Below are 26207 nucleotides of genomic sequence, written 5' to 3' on the forward strand. Positions count from 1 at the left end.
TATCTCCTCCCACTTCTGAAACAGTGGGGTTTAAGACAGTGCAGACCAGCCTTACTCAAGCTATACATGCTCGAAGATGAACGTACAATTACTGTAGCTGCTAGCTTTTTGAAATTTGCAGTAAGGTGTAGAGCAACTATGAACTGACTGTCTTTTGAATCCCGACAGATATTCTCTGTATAACCCCAAAGACTCTTCTTATCCTTCATTTCCATGTTATGTTTGAGTTGAACTCATTTTATCATGTTGTATTAAAATGTGCTTTTATGATTTTCCTTGTTAAAATCGAATAAAGCTATTTTTGAATTGAATTGAATTGAATGATTAATCAATTTCAACCTCTTATGATAGGGTCGATTTCATGAGGGGAATGGTATAGGCCTATAACTAAAATCCTTGTTTCTTAATGCATTTACTATCTGCATTCCCTTATTGGGGTGCTGTGCTAGCTATTTTGCATTACAGAATGTTTGGGGAGGCTGTAGTCAGAGGGTTAAGGCAAGGATGACAAGTGTATCTTTATGCCTTCATTTATCAATGCATTGCGGTGCCAATGCCTGCGTCAAGGATGCATCGCGCAATAGCAGCTCCCAAGAGGCTCTGGGCTGCAATGCAAAGTCCTGTTGCGGTTCTTCTTGCAGGACCAAAGCTGGGCTGTCACAGCACCTTCAGGTGCACTTCGAAGGATGAAGAACTGGGGTCAAGATGGTTGCAGCCAGTTCTGTCCCTGCCAGCCAACTGACCCTGGAGTCACTTTGGTGGTCATGGGTGCAAGATGCAGCTCCATTACTTCACTGAGGCATCAGGGCGGCAGGGCAACTGAGTAGCAGTCCTTTTGGCAGAGCAGCACAGCAGTCCTTCTAAATCTTGCCCAGGTCCAGAGGTGTACTGAAGAGTTGGGTTTATGGGTCCAATATTCATACCTCGCACCGGCTTTGAAGTAGGAGTAGGTTCTGGAGAATTCCACCCCTTATCGTTGTTTGGAATTTTGTGCTTCTCTGCCCTGGTCCCAGTTTCTCCTTCGTGAGAGTGCTCAGGAAGAGCCTTTGTGATATGCATGTGTAGTAGGTGACAGCTTGTTTCCATCATCAAGTCAGAGGTGACCTTTACTGCCAACCTCTGCGGTCCTTTGTTTCACTGCCTGGGAGCAAAATACAGAGACCAACTTCCAACCACACCTAGGGCCAGATGTAGGTAAATCCCATTTACCGATTTTGAAATACCGAATTTTACCGATTCGGTATTTCAAAATCGGTAAATGGGATGTAGGTACCAACATCTGGATTTTTTACCGATACCTTGAAATTCGGTATTTACCGATTCGGTAAATACCGAATCGGTATTTGCTATTGAATCCTATGGGCCTTGAAGCCCATAGGATTCAATTCAAATACCGATTCGGTATTTACCGAATCGGTAAATACCGAATTTGTCAAGGGTGCAGGGGGTGTCACTTTGACACCCTCTTGCACCCCCAAAACGGGCATGTGTGCAATGTGGCACACAGACATGCCCTAAGGGCACGTCTGTCTGTCACATGGCACATGTGTACATGCACAGATGTGCATGTACACAGGAATCGGTATTTTACCATGGATTTGTATTCCATGGTAAAATACCGATTCTGAAAGGCATGTGCCAATGGAAAATTGGCTACCCACATTGCATTTTCGGTAATTTTACCGAATCGGTAAATATTACCGAATCGGTAAATTTACCGATTCGGTAATAATAACGATTCAGTAAAATTACCGAATATGTGCCCCTACATCTCCATAGCCCTTTACCGATCGGAAACGGCCGAAAATCGGTATTTTCGGCTGATTCTGATCGGTAAAGGGCTACCTACATCTGGCCCCTAGTCGTGTGACCCGGGAAAGAGGCAGCAGACACCAAGCAGTTAGGACAAGAAAATGGCAACTTTCTAAAAGTCAGAGCAACCAATTACCCAGCTGGCATTTGAACTGCTGCTTTTTACTTAGACTCACGGAAAAATATTTGTATTTCTCCTCATTTTTCCTCTATGTGTGCTGCATTCTGAAACACACATAGAAAGAGGAAAAAACCTCTTGTGATTGTTTTTTGCGTGAACCTTTCCCTTCATCCCACAACGCAGGCTCCCTTGCACCATTGTGCAAAGGTGTCCGCTTTGGTGAACAGCAGCCCATTGTGCGCCAGCGCAGGGGAAAAGAAGAGGAATGTGTTGTATCTAATAGATACAGCTTATTCCTGCCCTTTTCTTTTGCTGAAGGGCAGCGCAGCAACAAGGCCTGCTGCGCTGCCCTACGGCAAAAAAAACATAAACGAGGTCCATTATCTTCTCAATATAAAAAATATTTGCTCTGATGGGCAGTGTAATATAATAAATAACATACACAGAATAGCCCTGCACCCTTCAAGTATTCATTACATCATTAAATGAAGTTCTTAGCAATATTCATATCATAGGCAATTCATAGAGGATCAGTTGTTTTCCCAAGAGAAGTCAAATGAAGGCTCTTCAGGGGTACAATAGGTTCTTTATTCAAATTTCTTTATAAAAGGAATAGCCAACGCGTTTTGTCCATTACCGGACTTCTTCAGGGCTTTGATTTCTTTATGGTAGTCGTAATTCAAAATCTTTACATACTGAATTAACAAGCCAGTCAACTTAAAAAAAGGGGTCTATACACTCCCGCCGTAATCTAAGTTAAGAATAATTTCACAAATGAAGTGTAAATCTGCAAAAGTACGCAGTCTGTCCTGCATGAGGTCATCTGGTATAATAAAAAATCTCACTTAGGACAGGGGTAATGGGTAGTTTATTTATGTCAATAATACCAGTTGGCAATAACTTTATCATATAGGAATGAAAACACACCTTTTAGCTATGCATTCCAGAGGGGGAAAGCACTGAAATCTGGGTTTTCACACCTCAGAATACGTTTTACCATACGGTATAAATGTGTTATCCCTATTCTGAGGTGTTGAGCTCAGAGCAATGTTGGCACGTGTCAAGGTTGAAAAAAAAAACGAGAGGATTCTGTGCAACCAGGTGTAGGAGGAACTCCATGAGTAAACACAGCAGTAAGCACTGTCACGTGAGAGGGCAGAATAAGGAACTGAGAGGAATCTGCACACAACCATTAGACGAAGCTGGCAGTGCTCCACTTGAGTGAAGAAAAACACATCTTGCAAAAAAAAACAAAATGGAGACCAAAAGCAAACAAAGAAACAGACGTAGATATAAAAGAAACAGAAAGCACCATGCACATTCGAGTAATATAGGCAAATGACAGGAACATGCGGGCATTGTGCAGGCAAAAAGACATTAAGAAACAAAAGAAAGTGTAAGAAACAGTGCACATGAACAAAATACAAGTAGATGAGTTGAATAATCAATAAAATGCAATCTTAAGAACACATTTGTTAATATTTATCAACAAAGCAGAAAATTGCATGTAAAAATGTCTACAAGTGATGCTACATCAACCACTTTAGCAGAGCCAATACATGCAAACATGGACAAAGAAGAAAACATTTCTAGTTTTATTTTTTGGCAGTCACCAGTTTTTGATATGTCAGATTTCCAAACAGATTGGAAAATCGACGCCAGTCTGAACGCAAGTTGTAAAAAAATATAACCTGAACGGGCACCATATCTTCTAATTAACTTAATAGGAGATGAATTAATTACGAATTTTTACAGCAGAAGATATTCAATCATAAAAAGCCTTTTAAAATGTCTTGAAAGGTTTGATACAGTGCATAACTTAGAATTAGAGAGGTACAGTTTAATACAGCATGTCAAGATCTAAAGAAATCAGTGGATGATTTTGCTACGCATCTATCAAAGTTTGTCATTCTCATTGTGAATTTCCTAATTTTGATAATGAGGAAGCAATAAGGCTGAAAACTATTAAAGGATGCCACTTCACTAAATTTCACTCAAATTTACTTAAAGAACAATTTGATCATCCAACAATTTTCAAGAGGCCTGTGATCAAGCTGGGGCTTGTGCCCTGCAGTAGTCATGGAAGCGGATCGAGCAAGAACTGTAGGGCAAGTTTGTAAAACGTCAGGCAGTGAAGTGCAGACAGAAGATAAAACAGAAATTGTAAAAAAGGAGTAAAACTTTCCCACAGATATTGACTAATAAGTCATCACACTGGCTCTTGATCAGCATAATGTTGCCAAAAATGTGAAAAAAGCAATCATTTTGCAAGTGTATAAAATTAAGAGGTGAAAACAAAATGAAATATGAATTTCATAACTTACTAATGAGCGACTGGAAACACAAGAAAAACTAGGCAAATAGAAGCACATGATCCAAAAGTCACAAAGGAAGGTTCTACTTTAAGTAGTGTAAAATAACATCTGAATAAGATGCAGTATATGCCAGATGGGGATGAAGACTCTTAGAAATAAAAGATATATATAAAACTGTGTCATAGCATTACAAGTTGGGGGATACATTGTTCCATTCATTCTCGATAGTGGTACCTCTTGTAATATTAAGTGAGATTCAGAATATGAATAAATGCTCACAACCCATACATTGTCACTATCAAATGTAAATGTTTTTCAGTGGAGTGCATGCCAGCCAATGGAAAATCCTGGAAAACTCAAGTAAACATTGGTATATAGAAATATGTCAAGTGAACAAATGCATGTGCTACTGGTGGAAGTAACCCCTCGTAGCCTGCACCCTGTTTTTGAGCAATGTAACACCTCAACTTCTCTGTTTAATCTATGACATTTCATGTTCCTAACGTATACTGCATCTGACAGTGTGTAATAATTGTTCATTAGTGTGCATATAACCTGCTTTGGTCATGTTTATCAGCTTATCCTAACAAGCGCCTAATGAATTGCCAGTCTGATGTTTTGAGCCTCTCTTTCACTACCCCTGGAATTGCTTTGCCAAAATGTTTACATTTTGCTGAGAAACTGAAGGTAGTCCTCTCCTTTTCTCAAGACCTCAGTCTCAGATACCTGTATACCTGTACTATCCCTGTGTCTAACCTCATCTTATGTTCCCCACTGAAGAACCATATGAAATACTTTGGACACCGAGGATGCACCATCTGAGCTTATCAGAGGCAATTCTGGCTTGCTGACGTGTGTGTCACACGCCATAATTTTTTCTTAAGTTAATAAACTCTTTCACACTTTGATTGGTTTATGAGCCATTTTTCAGTCGAGCATTCAAGACCTCTTGTATATACTTTAGAATATCCTGATATGTGTATGTACTTTGTGGGCTCTGGAGATCGTTCCTAGAATTGTCTGCTTCCGCTTAGGGTCTTTTTTTCTGTTCAACTGCCTCTATTTAACTGTCTGGATAGAAAAGGACCAGTAGAGGTCAGTAACATACCAGAAATGCTTCCTGCTTGTTCAACTGCTTCTATTTAACTGTCTTGATGAGTAAAATACCAGAATTGCTTTCTGCTGAGGGATTTTTTTTTTTCTGGCAACTGCCTCTTTTTAACTTTCTTGTTAGAAAACGACCAGCAGAGGTCAGTAAAATACCAGAATCACTTTAGCATTCACTACATTTCAGTCCATAGAAATTGTCTTCCACAAGCACCCGTAGACAATAATATTTTTTTCAAATCATGTATGTTCAGTGATATGACCATCGACGGCTCTGATTGTATATTAAAAACCGAGCTTTGGAGTATACAATTTCTCACTGAAAAACAATATTTCTTTCCGTGTGTTCCCATACCTGGCGTGTCACGCAGTGTGGTACTTACTTTCCCTCCATGTTAATGAACAGTAGATTTTTCAGCACCTAGGTTAATGTGCTGCATAACTAAATACGTATAAGGCCGCAAAGGCGAGACCGATTGCATTGCAAATGCTTGTTTAACATAAGGGACGTTTCTAAATTTGTTTCAAAGACTTGGTAAACTAAGAGAGACGTGAATCACACTTGTTATATACAAGGTTGTGAGATCTGCATCTCAAAGACACTAATGAATACCTGTATACAACTAGAAAGTAGAGAAAGAGCTGAAATGTATTACAAAACACAATTGAGCCAGTGACACGCCCTACACAGTGGGTGTCTCCAGTTGTTGCTGTGCTGACAGAAAATTCTAGAAAAATTAGAATCTGTGTGGACATGAAAAGCCTAATTCAGATATTGAGAGAGAAAGACACTAGAACTGGGTGGATAGTCATGTTATACCGCTACATTCTTTACACATCAATGCCTATTTAGATAAAAGTGACTTAGCATTGGGAGTCTCCACAGCAGGATTGACATTTTTCAGGAGACAAGTTGCGAAACCTTTTCTCCTTGATGGAATTTCCTTAACTAAAGTGGTGGTGTTTTAGCTTTTTTTGAAGGACAAGACCAATTACTATTTTACCTTCAGATGCACTTAAATAGCACTGGATTAACTTAAAATGCTGAGCAATATGAGGTAGACAAATATTAATTTATTTTCTCATGACACATTTTCTTTCGTCATCGAACGAGGCCTGATCCACAAAAGATAAGTAACAACTAAATCAAAAGATATATCAGACTTATGATCCTTTTTGGGAACGGCAATTTATTGTTCAAGACGCATTAAAGATTATGCCAAGATAATTGCACCACTCTGTGAGCTGACAGCACCACACTGTAACAGTGTGCATTCAGTGTGGTATTACTGCACCCAAATTATGCATGACTCATAATGAGACACTAAGTGTTCTGAATAAGCGTCTCAAAATAATTTTGTGCCTAGAATGCAGTGGCATACAGTACAGGGGCATAGGGTAGAGTGGTGCAGAGTAAAGTGGTGCAAAGTGCAGTAGCGTAGAGGGCAGTCGCATAGACTGAAGTTATGCAGAGTGAAGTGGCGCAGACTACAGTAGCATAGAGTGCAGTGGCGTATAGTGCAGTGGTGTGGAGTAAAGTGGCACAGAGTAGAGTGACACAGAATAGAGTTGTGCAGACTACAGTAGAGTGTCGTATAGAGCAGTGTTGAAGAGTGCATTGGTGTAGAGTGTCGTGGCAGAGAGTACAGCAGCATTATTTTATTCTTTATATTTACATTTCAAGAGTACCGCAGTAGCTGTGAAGTGGTGGTTGTAGATTGTCATTTATGCACTAGTATGTGGGAGGGATGGTGGCCCCTACTTAGATCTGGAGGGTAGTGAGGTCCTATCCACTCTCTGAAAATGGGGAGCTACGTCTTCTCTAGCTATATGTACACAACTCACAAGTACTCACAAGCACGCTACATCTGGAATTTAGGTGGGACACTTGTTTGCATTGTCTTTTTTCATACTTTTTTTTTTTATTTTCATAGGTAGCACAGTATTTTTAAGAAAGTACTGCAGTACTCCGTAAACTTTTAAATGTAAATATAAATATATTCATTTGCACGTCAACAATATCAGCATTGATGCAGTTTTTACACTAAGCATGTTTTCTATGTCTAGGTGCTGGAAGGGGAAGTACTTTCATGCACTGGCACTTTAAATTGTTGCAATCCTGTCGACATGTCATGTGACCAAGGCCCTACGCGGGCTGAAACGCGTTGTGGCGGTGGTGTTGTTGGGCTAAACAAATAAAAAATTTGCCCCATCTACCTGCGTTCGCTTGTCCTTGTGCAGAACAGAAAGTGTGGCTGGAGGACGATTCCTTTCAAATATTTTTCAAGAGTGCTTCCTCGAAAATCGGCGATACCCGTTCTCTACATTGGGCCGTGCGGCAAGAAGCAACAATTCTGTTTACAGAACGTTTCACATTCTTCGAGGAGGAGCAGCCGTGGTTGCCCTGGGGCAGCAGAAGTGCAAATAACTGCGGAGGAGTGACGAGGTCGAGAGGGGTAAGAGGTCGGCTGACCGGAGATCCCGAACGTTGCCGTAATCGCTCTGTGTAGTGCATGCCCCGCTGAGAGCCCTGTTGAGAAGTGTGCGTGAGTCGGGTAGAGAACACTGATTTTCGACCCGATTCTGATTCCAAATATTTTTGAATTTGTCCAGTGGGTACCATATCTGCCGACATGTTGAGAAACCGGGAGGAGGCAGCAATCGGTATGCTTTCAGATTCTCCAGCTGGGGGATTAACACAAAGAAATAGACCGAGCAGTCCTCAGGGCGCACAGCCTAAGTTGAAAGAACTATTTAAAGCTCTTGAAAAAGCGAGCAAGTCGGAACAGGCAAAATGGTGGGAGCACCGATCCTTGAGCAAGTACCTGGAGGTAGGAAGAATACCCCGGGGGATTACGCATCATGGTGGCACCTTCCTATGAGGATCCGGACCCCAGTATGCTCTCTGAATGGGCAGAGTGCAACCTGGAGTCCTCTCGGCGCCTTTTGGAGATATTAGTAAAATACGCCAAGAGTGACAGGGTGAAATTACTCAGCCAAATCGAGGAGCTCAATGGGGAAATCGACAACTAAAGTTCCCTTAATTACAAAATATTGTGAGGAAATGTCAGTAAGATTGCTAAAAGAGGAGGAGATTATAAAGGAAAGAAAGAGTTACAAATTTCAAAGCGACAGATTAGATTATGAGCATGGATACATTTTCACATTTGCCAAGAAATACAACATTGTGAAGGCCAAAACTAAGATCATTGCTCCTATGCCCAGTGCGGAACAACGGGGGCGGGAGCCCCACCTGAGGCATCATCAGTGTCTGATCTGAGTTCAAATATCGACAGTGAATCTGATGGCGATCAACAAAGGGCACAAAGGGTGGGGTTTCACAAATTCACCCTGGCACAGGAGCTGGATTGCATGCGCCAGGACCGCAAGCAGTCCCTGCAATCCGGTGCCTGAAATGCCAATGGAAACAAAGGGCAAACCACAAACGCAGCGCAAGGACGAAGTGTAACAAACAAAGACGGCGAACTAATAAAGTCAACACAGAAGAAACAGGGCAAGCAATGGAAGCGCAAGTAAGTGACATTATTTTCAATGATTCCAATACAGTCATTAATCTCACCAATCTAACACTGACGCAAATAGAGACCAATATCTTGGCCTTGGGCCTCTCCTATAGTGCCGAAAACAACTTTGATTATGCGGGGACTCGCATAGACATATACAAATATGTCCGTAAGCTTAAGCTCCGGAAGTATCATATGGCAAACAAACTGGAGTCCAGATCATTGAATGTGCCACCCAGACTAAGTCCCCCGCCCTTGACAGCAGGTGATGCGGAATTGTACAATGATTTATGGCAAATCCAAACTGAAAGCATGCAGTCATCAATTAAACCATATCAGGACAACATGATGGCAACAGCACCCACCAATTTTAAACCAAAATCAACTTTTTGTCCTCTAATGCTCAAAGATAATATCAATTCATTCCATGAAAAAGTAGCATCTGATTTGAAGCAACTACACTTGAGAGAAGTTAATGTACACAAAAAATGTCAGTACCGTGATCAGGCGTACCATCAGTTAATCATGAAAATTCGAAACAACCTCAATCTGGTAGTCCGTCAGTCTGATAAAGGCGGAAACGTTGTTTTATGGCCCAGAGAAATGTACATGGAGAAGGCCTTGGGTCAATTAAATGACAGGAACTGCTACAAAAGATCTACAAATGGAGAGGCCAAGGGAGCTTGAAATGTATTGCACACCAATTTGATGGCATGGAGGAGTAAGGGCCTAATTACAATGGAGGAGTATACATTTTTTAAAAATGAACATCCAGTGATGCCCCAAATATACTTTATCCCTAAAATTCATAAAGACACTGGTAAACCTCCAGGCAGACCCATTTTCTCGGCATGCAAATCAATAATGGAGAATACTAGCAAGTACGTAGATTTATTTCTCCAGGAACATGTCAGAGGCCTCTCTTCATTTATTCTGGACACCGGCAACTTGTTAGAGAAACCGAAGGGTATACAATGGCAAGCAGACTACTTGTTGATCTCATTGGATGTATCTGCCTTGTATACCAGCATCCAACATAGGGATGGATTACGGGCCGTGGAGAACTTTCTTAACAGGAGAGCAATGAAATTTCATGAGCATAACAACATTTTATTGACAATGATAAAACTGTGTTTGGAAAATAATTTCTTTCTGTTTTCAAATCAGGTGTTCCATCGAGTCAGGGGTGTCGCTATGGGGGCCTGTTTCTCCCCTAGTTATGCCTGTTTGCATATGGGCTATTGGGAGGAACAGGTCCTCTTGCCGACATTCCTAGAGGTCATGGCAAATAACATTGTGGGTGGTACAGGTTTATTGATGACCTCTTCATCATTTGGAAAGGGCAGATGGGGATGCCATGCAATTCATTAACAACTTGAATGACAATAACCTAAACATAAAATTCACCAGTGAGATCAGAGACAGTGTAATATGCTTTCTGGATGTTGAGAGTTACATACATGGGAGTGACCTGCGAACCAGACTATATCGCAAGCCTACTGCAGGCAATGCTATATTGCATGCCTCAAGCCATCATCCCACACATTTGATTATGAGCATTCCCTACGGGGAAATGCTTCGCATCAAACAAATTTGTAGTGATGACTCGGATTGTGCTGAGGCCCAAGCACACTGTAAGGTGAGGTTGTTGAGGAGAGGCTATCTACCAGGATTGGTAGATGGGGTAATTAGGAAAGCTAATGACCCTAACATGTCCATAATAAGGGCCAACTTGCCTAACCAGAAATATTCGCAGAAGAATGAAACACACCTGATCATGACATATAGCAATCAATACAAAAGCATCTGGAAAATTGTCAGTAAGCATTAGGGCTTAATTGCTAGTGATCCAGTACTGGGGCAGGGAATGACACAGCCTCCCAGTATTGCATACAAAAAAGCCAGATCTTTGAGCAATCACCTAGTGTCTAGCGGTCCTGATGTGAGGGTCAACAGTTCCTGGTTGAATTGTAGCAATAGATTTATAAAATGTTCTGTCTGCAAAGCGTGCAAAATTGGAATAAATAAAAAAGAATATATGACCCCGCTCAGTACCAAACTGATCACTATACAGAGCACGCTGACCTGTAAAACTGAGTACACAGTGTATGTGCTGGAATGTCCTTGTGGCTTGCGCTATGTGGGAAGCACTAAGCTGCAGGTACACAAGAGAATACTCCAGCACATACGAGCCATCAACAACGGCGACACTGCATACCCAGTTGCCAGGCACTTCGGTGAGGTACACAATGGCAATGTTTCAGGTCTCATATACTTTGTCATTGATACAGTTCTGCCTCAGAGAAGAGGTGGAAATCGTGAAGCTCTATTGAGGAAATTGGAAACGAGGCACATAATTCTGTCTGATTGCAAGGTGCCCAATGGTTTGAATACGAGTGAGGACTTTTATACTTACCTACATTAAGATCATCCTTAAATGAAACTATATGTACATATCCGATTCAATTACCACCTACCTAACTCCCTATGATAAGATTTTGATTTTAAAGCTTTTTTTAGGAAGTTCCTTCTTTTGTAGTATAAATTTAACACAGGGTTAGCACAAATGTTGCACATGGATTTTTAAGTACTCCCTGAAGTCTGACATAATATGGTTAAAGGGACTGAGTTGGTCGGATGACCGTATGCCCACAGGGGGGAATTTTTGGGAAAGACTTTTTCTGGTGGATCCTGATGTATATCTAAGAGCAGCGAGTTTTATTTTAAGATGTAATTAATTTGAAAACTTCCTAAGACTACTCTTTTTTTAACCATATACATATTTTGAAACAACAAATGCATAGATAACAGCATGCTTCAAGAGTGCAAAGCAGTCTTTACAACTGAAAAAATGTATATAGATATATTTGAATGCAGACAAAAGATCAATTGTATTTATATTAATTTATGAATTATTATATATACATATTTTTTTATATATATGGATTTTTTTAGAGGTATAGATATATATTTTAATTCAGATATTTAAATACTTATGTATTTATTTATGTATATCTTTGTATGTGTATATATCTCTGCAAGGTGGATTTTAGATACTATTTCATCCTTGTATTTTTTCAGTGTAATAATTGATGTTTTCATCTATGCAAAATTTCTTACATTTGAATTTTGTATATTGACTGCACAGCTGTGTATTTTACATGGATTAATTTATTTACACGTCAACAATATCAGCATTGATGCATTTTTTAAACTAGGCATGTTTTCTATGTCTATGGACTGGAAGGGGAAGTACTTTCATGCACTGGCACTTTAAATTGCTGCAATCCTATTGACATGTCATGTGACCAAGGCCCTACGCGGGCTGAAACGCGTTGTGGTGGTGGTGTTGTTGGGCTGAACAAATAAAAAATGTGCACCATCTACCTGGGCTCGCCTCGTCCTTGTGCAGAACAGAAGGTGTGGCTGGAACAATTCCCTTCAGATATATCTATCTATATATATATATATTCAATGAAAAAACCATTGGTTTTAGGCCATATATAGTTAGGGATTTGCATTTACAAAACCTTATTTTACTCGCATAAAACCATTGAAATTCCATATATAGTTATAAGCGCTAACTATATATCGCGCACCCGCAATCCACTGCTGATGATGTCACATATTACATCATTCATGACATGGTTAGTGACATCACTGATGACATCACTGATGACATCTCAAATGACATCACTGATGACATCACTGATGACAACATCCAGTGACTGTTTGTTTCTGTAAAGTAAACAAATGTCTTACATATTGAAGAATGAGTGGATGTATAAGTGTCTGGATGAAGGATTTAGTAGGTGCATGACTGACTGTATAAGTGAGTGATTAAATGTGTCTCACTGAGTGCATGGGTTAGTGACTAAACTGTCTTAATTTGTGCATCATTATGTCTGTTGTTCTGTAAACTGCTGCATGTGTTGATCAGGAGCTATATGAGTAACTATATGGGTTATTGATTGGTTGCCCAAGTATTTGTATGGGAGACTGAGTGTGTGTGTGGGTGGCTGGGAGGTGTATGACTCTGTGCATAGATGTGTGAGCAGTTGATTCACTAGATGTATGGGTTCAAAAGTGCATGTGGAAACAGCTGTATGGGCGGTTGACTGTGTGCACTAGTGTATTGGTGAGTGAATGGATATCTCAGTGCTACATGTCAAAGTAAGTACATATGTAAAACACAGTACATGTGAGAGTTGACATATATAAATAACTGTGCATAAGAGCCAGTGAATGTGTGAGTGGCTGTATGGATCATTGTGAACTTGTATCAGGGATTGTATAAGAGAGTAAATATGTGTTAGTATATGTTTGAATAAGTAAAGTTTGTATAACTGTATATTTGAGGAAATGGAGGTGTGATTGATTCTTTGCATGACTGACTAGGTGTGTGAGTAACTCCATGGATGAGTAACAGTCTATGAGTGTCTGTTTACACTGATTGTATCTAAGGTTATATTAGAGTCTGAAGAGGTTCATCGTATTATCACATGAATGATATCATCAGTGATGTTATCAGTCATGTCAAATGAGATGTTTTCAGTGATGTCATTTGAGATGTCATCAGTGATGTCATCAGTGATGTCACTAACCATGTCATGAATGATGTAATATGTGACATCATCAGCAGTGGATTGCGGGCGCGCGATATATAGTTAGCGCTTATAACTATATATGGAATTTCAATGGTTTTATGCGAGTAAAATAAGGTTTTGTAAATGCAAATCCCTAACTATATATGGCCTAAAACCAATGGTTTTTTCATTTAATTTTCAAGGTTTTGTAAATGCAAATTCCTAACTATATATCCACTATAACCTATGGTTTTTTCTGTGAATTTCATTGGTTTTTTAATAGCAAATATGAAAAGCTTAAAAATGTCAAGTACGTGATAAATAAAAACATTTTCGTATTTATGCACGCTGATGTGCTTTGAACGCTGCACCCTCCCCCCTCCCCTCTTTTGTCATAGTAGTACTCTCTCTTTGCAGATACTGAAGGGTAGTTAACGCAGGCCTTTACCCCCGTTGTAATCCGTCGTGGCTGCTTGTCTCTCCATTTGATTGATTGTTGTCCAAGCATGTACTGTTTTAGAATTGGTTCTCTTTGGATCATTCTCTATTTACAAACAAGCACAAAGTCGCAATACTCTGTTTAGTCTTTGCAGATAGTGAAAAATCGTGTAAAAAAAATAAAAGTAATCGAGCAAAATCAGTAGGCCACTAATTGGATCTCTTTTTGACCTCGCTAAAATAGAAATATTAGGAACAACCCTTCATGAGAAATACGAAAATAGTGAGATGAACTGAGCTCCACACCATGAGGGCTGCAAGACAGCTCGGCTCCATCACCCATCCCGCACAAAATAACGACAAACCGTATGCAAATATGAAAAATATAGACAACACACCAGCAAAGAAACAGGGTAAAACATTTTATTAAAAAACTATTTACATAACGTTGGTTTATAAGATGATGTCAGTAGTGGACCGATGTGTGAATAGATCGAAAGCAGCACAAGGCTCCAAGATCCGGATGGCAAGCTCCTGGATGTTGGGTGCCATAGTTTAGAGTTCTGAATTTGAGCCTTTTTGAATGTCTGTGCTTAGTTGAATCAATTTTGCGGCTTGACACAAAGCTGACTCAAGCGTTGCTACTGATGCTATGCAGACCAAAACTGGTTTTCAGTTTGTACATTTTTCTAGATTTTTAATCCAAGTTTGGTTGACTTTGTAGAACGATGGCTTCAAATTTTCAACATACTGTGTGGTGGCGCTGACTGGGAGGGGGCGCTTTGCTCCTGCCCCCTCCCCAAGTAAGATTTTCATACGTGAAAGTACGTTAATGGTTTTGGTCCCTGAGATGCTTCGATGTCACTGCCATTCTCAAATAGCATAAGTTCTGGATGTTGGGTGCCATAGTTAAGAGTTCTGAGCAGCGCTTGTAACACTGTCTGAAGCTTATTTCCACCTACTGCAGCTTCACTATTCTCAAAGTAAGTGAGTGGCGTTTGTGGACCTGACTGCATTAGAAAACAATGTGATATGTTACCTTCCTAAACAGCTTGACGGAGGCCCCTGAGGGGCGGTGTGATGGCCATGGACTCGGAGAAGACGCTTGGCTCCGACACCCTCCCCAAGTCTTATAGCACTGGTGTAGCCTGAGATCGCCCCCGACATAGGCGGCCGGCTCCCGGGATCCGGCGGAACTTTTTGCCTTTTGATGACTCTTCAATTCTGAACCTTGTCCCATCCAGCTGAGTTGCGCCCACTCTTGCGGCTACAGCGTCTTGCCCACCATCCAGCTGAATTGCGCCCACTCTTGCGGTGCAGCGATAGGCGACTGCCACAGGACTCTCAAAATGGCGGCCGGCTCTTCGGTTTTGGGCCTGGTCCACTAAAATGGCCCTGGGACACCTTTGAACTCGGACGCTTCCCTGATAGGGCTTGGGTCCCATTCTCGAAATGCGTCCCCTCAGCCGTGAAGATTCTACAAAAGTCTTGGGGGCCTCCGACTCCCGCAGGCTTCTGGTGGGGAGCGGCTGCCATGATTGCTCGTGGAATGGCCACGACGGAGCTACGAGATGGTAGTGGTCTCATGCTGACGCCAGCTTTAGTCTGAAACATCCAGAAACACTGTAGACTACCAATTCGATCAGTTCCGGTAGCGCCCCAACATGACCCGGAAGAGAAGAACTTGCCCTCCCCTCTTTGACTGATGGTTCTTGTTGCCTGTCCCCTCTGTTGTCATTTAACAGAACTTTTTGGACTGCTGAAAGGAGTTGTGTTCCGAACGCTGGTTGGTGGAGACATTTTGACTATATTCTTGACCTACGTTGTCGCGTAATGCGTTATATGACACGCCGCGTTACCGCACCCGGAAGTGATCCGCGGCGCGGCGCGCAGCGCGCAACGTAAGCATAACAGGACATGTGACTTGTTAATAAAACTTTTCATTGGTTCATTTTACTTTTGTTAATTTAATGATGAAAAGCTTGGTCATATGACCTAAAAATTACGCTTTTTATTGTTTTCGAACAATATTTTTTTTTCAAACATATGTTATAATATTCCAGGCTAATGTACTTTCCCGGAAAATCTACAACTGTCTTGCAAGTAAAATATATTCCTTTTTCGAGAAAAAGGGCGTTTCTTCCTTCCATGACGGAGCCGTTGAGTAAAAGAGATTCGGCCTGCTATCTTAGTCGCCGATACGCCTGATTATCAGATTCTTATCGATCACTTTATATTGCAGACATGAAAAACACAACTGCTATTAAGCATTTATCTTTACTGCGTTCCTACATATTATACCTTTTATCCGTCATGTAATTGGACTGCTTTATTTCACTTGCCTTTTACAGATTCGAAAACAGTCACTAAAAGTAAAAACTTTACAAATGTAAATACTACTACCGTGTTTTGTTTTAAAAACCTTTATTGTGAAAATGTCAGTATACAAATACGGGCCTATAACCACGTGGGCCGGCCACGGAGCAAACTGAAATCGTATATGTGAGGAGACATTTACACTGTAGAAGAACGTAACGAGCGGGCCATTAGGTTGCAAGAACAAAGGTGTCTAACAGTTGCGGAATCAGTGGACGTACATTTTGTAATTAAAATACGACGCGGCCACTTACAATAACATTTTCTAGATATACATTTGCGGGCAAGGAGTTACGAGTCCCATTTATACCGGCGCCATTTTGGGCGAGGCCGGGCAGGTCCAAGATATAGTCAAAATGTCTCCACCAACCATCGGCCAGACCAGAACCCCTTTCGTCCCTTTATGCTACAAGATGATGTCTTCCATTCAGAAAATATTGTTGGCAGCATTTTGAAAGGAAACAGAAACAGCCATTGTCCTAGTGAGTTTCACATTGTTACATTTAGGAAGAATGTTGAAGAGTAGTATGTGGAAAATCTGAAGCCATTTTTCTACAAACTCTCAATCAGACTTGGATGGAAAAAAAAAACCTGAAGAATGTACAAACTGAAAACCAATTTTTGTCTGTATAGCATCAACAGTAACGCTTGAGTCAGCTTTGTGTCAAGCCGCCATTTTCATTCAATCAATAGCGTCCCCCTGCACACATTCAGGGACCTGGTCGTGTCTTCAGATGAAACGGATTGTAGGAAAAGAAGCAGAAAGGAAAAGGCAAAAAGTTCCGCCGGACCTCGGGAGCCGGCCGCCTATGTCATGTGCCACCTTTGGCCACATCAGGGCAATAGTGAAGCTGCAGCAGGTGCAAATAAGCTTCAGACAGTCCTACAAGCACTGCTCAGAAATCTCAACTGAGGCACTCAACATCCAGGACTTGCCATTCGGATCTTGGCGCCTTGTGCTGGTTCCGTCCTATTCACACATCAGTCCACTACTGACATCACCTCATAAGCCAACGGGGCACCCCACGCCGACTTTCGGCGCAGCATTGTAGGATGGCCACACCAGTGCGGCCACTTGCTGGACACCACCTCGGTGCCATCCGGATCTCGGCGCGTTCGAGTCACTGTGCCGGAAGAGTGACCGGAACTCAGCTGGACACGCCGTCTTTCGGCGCAGCATTGTAGGATGGCCACACCAGTGCGGCAATTTGCTGGACACCACCTCGGTGCCATCCGGATCTCGGCGCGTTCGAGTCACTGTACCGCAACAGTGACCGCAATTCAGCTGGACACGCCGTCTTTCGGCGCAGCATTGTAGGATGGCCACACCAGTGCGGCAATTTGCTGGACACCACCTCGGTGCCATCCGGATCTCGGCGCGTTCGAGTCACTGTACCGCAACAGTGACCGCAATTCAGCTGGACACGCCGTCTTTCGGCGCAGCATTGTAGGATGGCCACACCAGTGCGGCAATTTGCTGGACACCACCTCGGTGCCATCCGGATCTCGGCGCGTTGTGCTGCCTTCGGCCTATTCGCACATCGGTCCGCTACTGATGCCGCCTCACGTGCCAACGGATTTTCTACGCTTTTTGTAGCCCTATGCCGCATAACAGGTCATGTGACTTGTTTATAAAACTTTTCATTGGTTCATTTTACTTTTGGTTTCCTAAAGATGGAAGGCTTGGTCATATGACCTAAAAATAACACTTTTCATTGGTTTAGAACATTTTTTTTTCCCAAACGATGAAAGCCCCACCTTGTTTCTGGATCATTCAGACTGAAGCTGGCGTCAGCATGAGAGCACCACCATCTCGTGGCTCCGTCGTGGTCATTCCACGAGCAATCATGGCAGCCGCTCCCCACCGGAAGCCTGCGGGAGTCGGGGGGCCCCCAAGACTTTTGTAGAATCTTCACGGCTGAGGGGACGCTTTTCGAGAATGGAGCCCAAGCCCTAGCAGGCAAGCGTCCGAGTTCCAAGGTGTCCCAGGGCCATTTCAGTGGACCGGGCCCAAAACCGAGGAGCCGTCCGCCATTTTAAGAGCCATGTGGCAGCCGGCTATCGCTGCACTGCAAGAGTGGGAGCAACTCAACAACATGGTGAGCGAGACGCTGTAGCCGCAAGAGCGTGCGCAACTCAGCTAGATGGCCGCCACCTGGGAAGGCCCGTTCACGCCGCCTCCCCCACCCCCGGGCCGCCGCACGCCAATTTTCGGAGCAGCATTGTAGGATACCAAAACCAGTGCGGCAGTTTACTGGACATCACCTGGGTGCCTGTCGTACATGTTGTGTCAGCCATGTGACACTGGACACAGTCCCATCAACATCTCAACGCGTTCTGCTGCCTTGGGACTATTCGCACAACAGACCGCTACTGACGAGGCCTCCCCCCGCACCACCCGGGACGCCCCACGCTGTTTTTCTGTGCTGCATTGTAGGATCCCAAAACCAGTGCGGCACCCAGGCGACATCACCTGGGTGCCGTCCAGAACTCTGCACGTTGTGCTGCCTTGGGACTATTCGCACAAAAGACAGCTTCTAACCATTGTTGCTTTTTGTGTTGAAAAATGTTTAAATGTTTTTAGTTTTTGTTCCGTTCGTTATAGTTAATAGTTAATAAAGTTTTATAATCTTACTTTGTTGGAGTGTTATCTATTTTTTTATAAACGGGTGAATGGGGCCTTGAATCGGGTTATTGTCATGTGTGGGCTTTGGAAGTGTGCTGCTGCAGGATCGGACATTTCAAACTCAAATGCACGTTCTTTTTCTTACCTTTCCGAAGCATGGAGCGCAATAGCAGACAGAGAAAGGGTGATGCACGTGTTGAACACTACCTGACCTGGCAAGTTGCTGGCAGTGCCCCCCCGCCCGCTCCTAAAAGAGGGCACACACACACCGCCGCCCCGAGTACTTCACAAATCTTTAAAAGACCATGCGCTTGTTCATGAGGCTTAAATGGTTTATCACCTCTTCTAGAACCCCTGCATCGACCCTCTGACGTTTCCTGGAAAAATTACCATATAACACAATACCAAGCCCTGTCAGCTGAAACCCCCAAGGAATCGTGGGGCATATTATCAAGGGGGTTTATCTCCGCTTTTTTGGCTTTAAAAGCCATGAAAGCGGAGATAAAATTATCTCCCTATTACCAAGCTGTCGCTAACACCAGTTAGTGACAGCTAAAAGGAGATAGCGACCATCTTGAGCCCCGCTTTGCATGTCAGTGATACTTATCACTAATGACATGCAAAGTGGGCGTGCCAAGATGTTAGCGACTGGAAACAGTCGCTAACATCGCTATCTCCTATTACCAACTTTTGGAGATATTCGCGCTAAGCGCGAATATCTCCAAAATCTAACACCTGCCCTGAGCAGTTCTTAGCCATGTTATCCAATGGGAGGTGGATAACATGGCTAAGAGCATTTGCTCGATAATACATGAATATCGCTGACTTTTCTGCGATAATAGCAAGGTTTATCTGCGATAAAAATCGCCGATGTGCGGCGATAATTTTTGTCTCTAAACAAGTTAGAAACAAAAATTATCGCTAGTTGTTCGTAATATGCCCCCGGGTTTTTGCTTGCAGAAATCGGGAGGCGGGAGACTAGCACTGAAATCAGTAGTCACACGCCTGAATCAGGAGAGTTGGCATGTCTGAATTCTCTACAGCTGGGGCCATAAACTACATCCGCAGGGGTAGGTGATAGCCTGGGACCAGCCTGGCATCTAAAATGGCTGCCGTGCACGACAAAATTGTGGCATTGGAAAAAAGGCAAGATGGCGCAGCCGCTGGAAGAGATGTATCAACATATATCAGCCTCCTCAGCCACCCTCAGGAAACATAGGGAATTAGGATACGTCTCCCGCACCCCCTTATACCTAGTAATTTAATTAACGAAGCACAAAATGGCGAATTCCCGTTTCGCTACCAGTTTGCGGCCCAGTTCGCGGCCCGTGAAGCGCTTCTACCGTTAAAAAGTCATATTTTTTTTCTTTTTCCCACGGGACCCTTTAATAACCCCAACAACATTCCTAGGGAGTCAAGAGGGGGATACCTTGCCCCCTTTCATTAAATTCCCCCTTAGTTTTTCACCTCTTCTTCTCTCTCGATCCTACCGAGAGACAAGATGGCGGCCGCTCCGGACTGTCACGCAGCAAAATAAAAAAAAGCTCACGCACAGCCGCTGGAAGAGATGTATCAACATATATGAGCCTCCTCAGCCACCCTCAGGAAACATAGGGGATTAGGATACGTCTCCCGCACCCCCTTATACCTAGTACTTTAATTAACGAAGCACAAAATGGCGAATTCCCGTTTCGCTACCAGTTTGCGGCCCAGTTCGCGGCCCGTGAAGCGCTTCTACCGTGAAAAATCATTTTTTTTTTATTTTCCCCACGGGACCCTTTAATAACCCCAACAACATTCCTAGGGGGTCAAGAGGGGGATACCTTGCCCCCTTTCATTAAATTCCCCCTTAGTTTTTCACCTTTTCTTCTCTCTCGATCCTACCGAGAGACAAGATGGCGGCCGCTCTGGACTGTCACGCAGCAAAAAAAAAAAAAGCTCACGCACAGCCGCTGGAAGAGATGTATCAACATATATCAGCCTCCTCAGCCACCCTCAGGAAACATAGGGGATTAGGATACGTCTCCCGCACCCACTTATAACTAGTAATTTAATTAACGAAGCACAAAATGGCGAATTCCCGTTTCGCTACCAGTTCGCGGCCGTGCTTCTACCGTGAAAAATCATTTTTTTTTTATTTTCCCCACGGGACCCTTTAATAACCCCAACAACATTCCTAGGGGGTCAAGAGGGGGATACCTTGCCCCCTTTCATTAAATTCCCCTTTCGTTTTCCACCTCTTCTTCTCTCTCGATCCTACCGAGAGACAAGATGGCGGCCGCTCCGGACTGTTTAGAATGTTGACAGACACCGGAGAGCCAATCAGCTTTCTGCGCGCAAAGTTCCGATAAGCGAAAAGTAAGCGGACCGGATCGCTGCCCAGAGCGCTGTTACAGATATATATCTTGGTTTGAACGTTAATTTCTCAAAAACTACTGGAGCACATATATTGAGACCTAGCAAAGGCACATCGGGCTAACAGTCCCTACAATTTTGCCAAGTTTCGTGCAAATCCATTCAGCCGTTCGAGCTAAAAGTGAGTCCAACCGCCCTATGGAAAAATGAATGGAAAAAACGCGTTTTGGGACCCCCCTTTTTTCTCAGCCCCCCCTTGACGAAACCCCACCAAATTTTCAGGGGCTGCTCAGAAACAAAATGTGCCATTTTCCTGAAAATTTCAGCCGATTCCGTCCACAAACACCAAAGTTATTAGACATAGAATTTTCAAAAATCCCATAGGGAATTAATCCTAACTATATATACCTACTGGCGATAGCCAGTAGGTAATATATATATATATATATATATATATATATATATATATATATATATATATATATATGTATACCAAACGATTCTCCTCCCATCGAGAGATAAGGGACACAGCGGGGATTCAAAGAGCTTTATTAATGGATTCGGGCATAACGCGTTTCGGCGACCTGCCTTCCTCAGATGCCTCCATCTTTGCACAACCCCATATTTTAGTGTCTTATGTATGCGCCTCCCTCCACAATGGTGAGGCGTGCACCTGGTCCACGTTGCTTGCCGGTTAACATCAGTAGCTTTTTACTGTCAGTCACTGGCAGGTGTATCCTGGTGGTGAAGGACAGTAAAAAAGAATTACCCCTCAACATTTGAGAACTCCCAGGGTGAAGGGGTCATTAGTTTTTTAATGATTTCAAAAACAAATTACCTCTTTGGGACTTTGTTTTTGAAAAATAAAAACTTTGGAGAAGTTTGACGGACAGCTGTCTTGTTTGAAGGAGCCATCTGTCAAACTTTTCCTACAATGACATGAATTGGAATGTAGGCGGTTCTTGCCAATGTATAGAGATGTCTGCAGGGTCGCCCTACTTCTCTAAATTTGGTGGGAGGAGTAAACGTAGTAAAGTCCTCTGCCACTCTGTCTACCTTTATTCCGCCTGCCAAAGCCTAACTCAGGCCCTCTGTCTAGACTGGCACAGTGGGTAAAAAACCATGGCTTTGAATGTTGCCCTGACTGATTACCAGGGGTTAGACTATTTGCAATCATTTGTCCTCTGACCTTTAGGGTGTGTGATTGCCAATAGTATGCCTTAAACCTGGGACTAGAGTAGCTTTCCAAGCCTACTACTGCCAATGTCTTTGAAATGTGCAACTTTTTTGATAAACTAGTCTCTATATGTATCTAAGTTTCTCATCCAAAAAAATGAACAACTTAAAATGCCTTTGTGAAATCAGGATGACAAGAAAACCCCAAAAAGACATACCAGAGCCGACTATGGGCACCCAGACCCAACTACCAAGCCAAAAATGTGTTTATTTGGGGAGGTTCACACCTGGCTGCAGCTAGAAGCCATCTCTGATGTTTATCAGAACATTATCGCAATCACTTCAAAGAAACATGTTCAAAACATCACTGTTTTACTGAAAACAACCCTATTATGTGGAACATAAATTGTATATGCTTACTTATATAAAGGATTTTTTGCCAAAATAGCTACTTAATGTGTCATTTTGTACAGCACTCACAGAATCAAGAGAACACTTCAGAGCCCTAATGAAAACAAAGCATGGTCACACATTTCTGAAACTCCAGTATGGAGAGCTGCACAAATGCCCCATGACTCGCTTTAATATATGACAATTACATGAAAAAGATGAAACATCTTCAGCAATATTCAGTTAATGAGATTCACATATAATGGTTGATACACACATCTTGGTTACCTTGGTTTGTGGGACCAGTGTGAGAGAGCCGGACACGGAAGCTGACCCTGGAGCATGGGGCTCACGGTTCGATCCCCCCAACTCAGCCCAGCATTATGTGATTCTGGGCAATAGCTCACTTAACCTTCCCGATATCCCCCAGCGCCTAGAGACCCTTAGGGGTGATTTGTTAGTGGTTTATTTATACCGGATTATTAAGAAATCTAAGCACACCCCAAGGTGCTGCTTGAAAACTGACCTCAAAGTAGCACATATTTCCCGGTATGGGTTCACTAATAATTTGGAGAACCTGGCTCCCACGAAAGCCTAGACCTTCAGGGCTTAATTCGTGCAGGTGGTTTCAGGTAGTGGGCACAGAATTCACTTTTGGGAACCGGGACTTATATTTCAAGGTCCCATTTTGACTCGCAGGAAAAGAGCGAATGACAGAAAGGAGAGAACGAAGGAGAAATAAAAGGGCATAAAAATAGAAGAAAGCAGAGATGGGGAAAAACTGAAAAAGTGAGATAAAGAGAGATTTCGTGTAGGGTGCTGGAAGAAAGAGGCCTGCGATGTAACCAAGGCTTGGCAGCTTTAGTATTCATCAACTTAACCAGTGAAGAAGCCCATGCACTTATTTTTTTAGTTAAGCAGCCTATTCCAGTGCTAGATATCCGATTTTGAATCTGCATCTGCGCAGCAAGAGGCAATGGTACCCAAAGCCAGCAGAGCCAATGGGCCACCATGTCTCTAGAAGAAACTGCGACAAAGGACAGGAATTTGTCCCCAGTGCCACTGCGCCTGCTGCTTCATTGAAAGCTACGTCACTGCATCTGCGCACATTTCATCTTTTTTCATTCATTTTCTGGGGCTGTAAAATCATAAAGAAAGAACAAAGTCACTCACCCGCCAGCCGAAGAGTCGGTACGAATGACTGAAAATCCAGCAGCGAGCAGCGCCAGGCCACAGAGAAAGTAAACAGCTCCTAGCGTGCGGCCTCTTTAGAAGGAAGTGGAACTCTATCTGGCTATGGTTATGTTTGTGGGAAAACGAGATGGACGGGTGTGCGGGCCTGCCTACTGTTATGTAATACAGTGTGCAGCACAGCCATGCAAGAAATTACGTGGCAGTACAGTGGATTTATGTACATTGGATTGGCTGGCTCGGTGGTTTGGCAAATTGTTTCAGTCTTTTTCCCCTCTGGGTCATTGTTTTAAATCTGCCCTATGTCAGCGGGGATGCAAAGTGATTATTACAAGTTACATAACACGGATAGCTTTGTTTTTTCTGTTCTCGAAACTTACAGTGAAGCATTTCTGCTTGAGGACATTAAAAGATACAAAAAGATCTGGATTGGGGCCAGTTCCAAGTGAGCCACAGTTGACATAATCATCTACATTCTTCAGATGAACAGATTCAACAATGGCTGGCCCTCTCAGCAGCGAGCCTAATAAATGAAATGGACTTGGCAACTGATAAAACAGGTTTTATCTGTGTGTGGCATTGTTAGTTGGGCACAGTTGAAAATCCAGTTCTGCTGCTACCAATGCTGTGATGTTCTGCAGTTAATTTGAAGAGGCAGGATTCGAAAGTAAATGGCATTTATGTCCGTAAACATATGTTTGTTGATATTCACTGGAGCCCATCCGATCAATCTTTTCCTACAAGGTGCCCCATCCTGCACTAAAACAATCCTACATTTAACACAAGGGTGTCAGCGTTGGCCCTAGGCAGCCAAAATGGCACTAGTACAGGGATAAAGGCAGGAATGCGATGTATTCTTTTAAATACGGTGCATTCCTGCCTTTTCTTTGTAATGCAGTGCAGCGGTTCAAAGTGACTTGCTGTCCTACATTGTGTTACTTTACCATAAATATAGCCCTGTACCTTGTGTGTCTGGGTACAGGGCATGCTCCGTGAAGCACACTGCGGCATATCTGTGTATTGTCACACCGCTTAAAAGCTTTATCCCGTCAACTGAACGTGATGCTTCTATTTCGGAATGGTTCGTATATATTTGTATTTGTATTTGTATAGGGTATTTCTAAAGCGCTGACTGTCGCTCCGAAAGGAGCATCCTGGTGCTGAACATGTGTACAAACCAAATTATAAGATCTAAATGGCAGCCATTACAAAACCATCTGACAGACTGAAAATCCAGGTTTTATAATGCTTCCTGAAGGCGTTTTCCTGTACAAGGAGTCTGAGGTCCTTGGGCATGGCATTCCAGGCCTTGGAAGCCAGTACTGGAAAAGTCCTTCCTCCTTTGGTTTTAAGCTTAAATCTAGGGATGTTGATTAGATTACCGCCTGACGACCTCAGGCATCTTGGGGGATCATAGCGAGTAAAACGTCTCACAAGATATCTCGGGCCTGTCTTATTGAGGGCTCTAAAAGAAGTTAGCAAGATCTTAAACAGGATCCTTTTATGCAAGGGTAGCCAGTGTAGAGTCTGTTTGTACCGCTTTTGGCCGCCATAAGTGTGGCAGGGTATGCTCAGAAGTGAGTCCCTTGCTAACTTTGCCACTGGATTCAAGCAAGCCGGGCTGAAGACGGCTGGAATGCCAGAAAACGGTCCTCGGAAGCTTGTTTCCGGTCCAGAGAAGACATGGCTTGGCAGTTCGGGCTGGACTGTTCCCATGAGGCACAGGGTCAGACTGATTTGCATATAGCCATGTCTGAACTGGGGTGGCAGCAGCCGCGTAGCTAGGGGGAGAGAGGGGGGCGGTCCGCCCAGGCGTCACAATTTTAGGGGCGGTGGCATTTACAAGGTGCACTTGCTCTTTACACGGGGGCCGCGCGGCACTGGCGGCGGCATTTATAATTTATTTGGGGACACTTAAATTCTATAATAAAATTAATTATAAAGGCCACCAGTGCCGCGCAGCCCCCGTGTTAAGAGCCCACCTTGTAAATACGCAGCCTGCGCGTCCGGTCGTCTTACCCCGTTTGTGTTATTAAAAAATCGGATCTGATCCAGTCCCAGGGCCATCTGGTAGCGCGCGAAAGCGCTACCAATGACGGCGGCGGCCCTGGGAATTATGATTGGCCAGCCTTCGCGCGAGTCACGCACTCCACAACCACGGTTACGCGCTCACCTCTCGTGAGCGAATGC

The 26207-nt window shown here is 43.1% G+C and overlaps 1 protein-coding gene across 1 annotated transcript in view; it reads right to left on the reverse strand.

Moving 5' to 3' along the window:
- The window catches only part of LOC147697903 (toll-like receptor 8), a 72581-nt gene extending 48409 nt beyond the window's left edge, over positions 1-24172 (reverse strand). Inside the window, exon 1 of the mRNA XM_086934573.1 lies at positions 24000-24172. The gene's annotated coding sequence lies outside the window, so the exon portion shown is untranslated. The remainder of the gene's footprint in view (positions 1-23999) is intronic.
- Between the last annotated feature and the right edge of the window lie 2035 nt (positions 24173-26207).

The sequence above is a fragment of the Lissotriton vulgaris genome, chromosome 8 (assembly GCF_964263255.1).
Source record: "Lissotriton vulgaris chromosome 8, aLisVul1.2, whole genome shotgun sequence".
NCBI classification, from domain to species: domain Eukaryota; kingdom Metazoa; phylum Chordata; class Amphibia; order Caudata; family Salamandridae; genus Lissotriton; species Lissotriton vulgaris.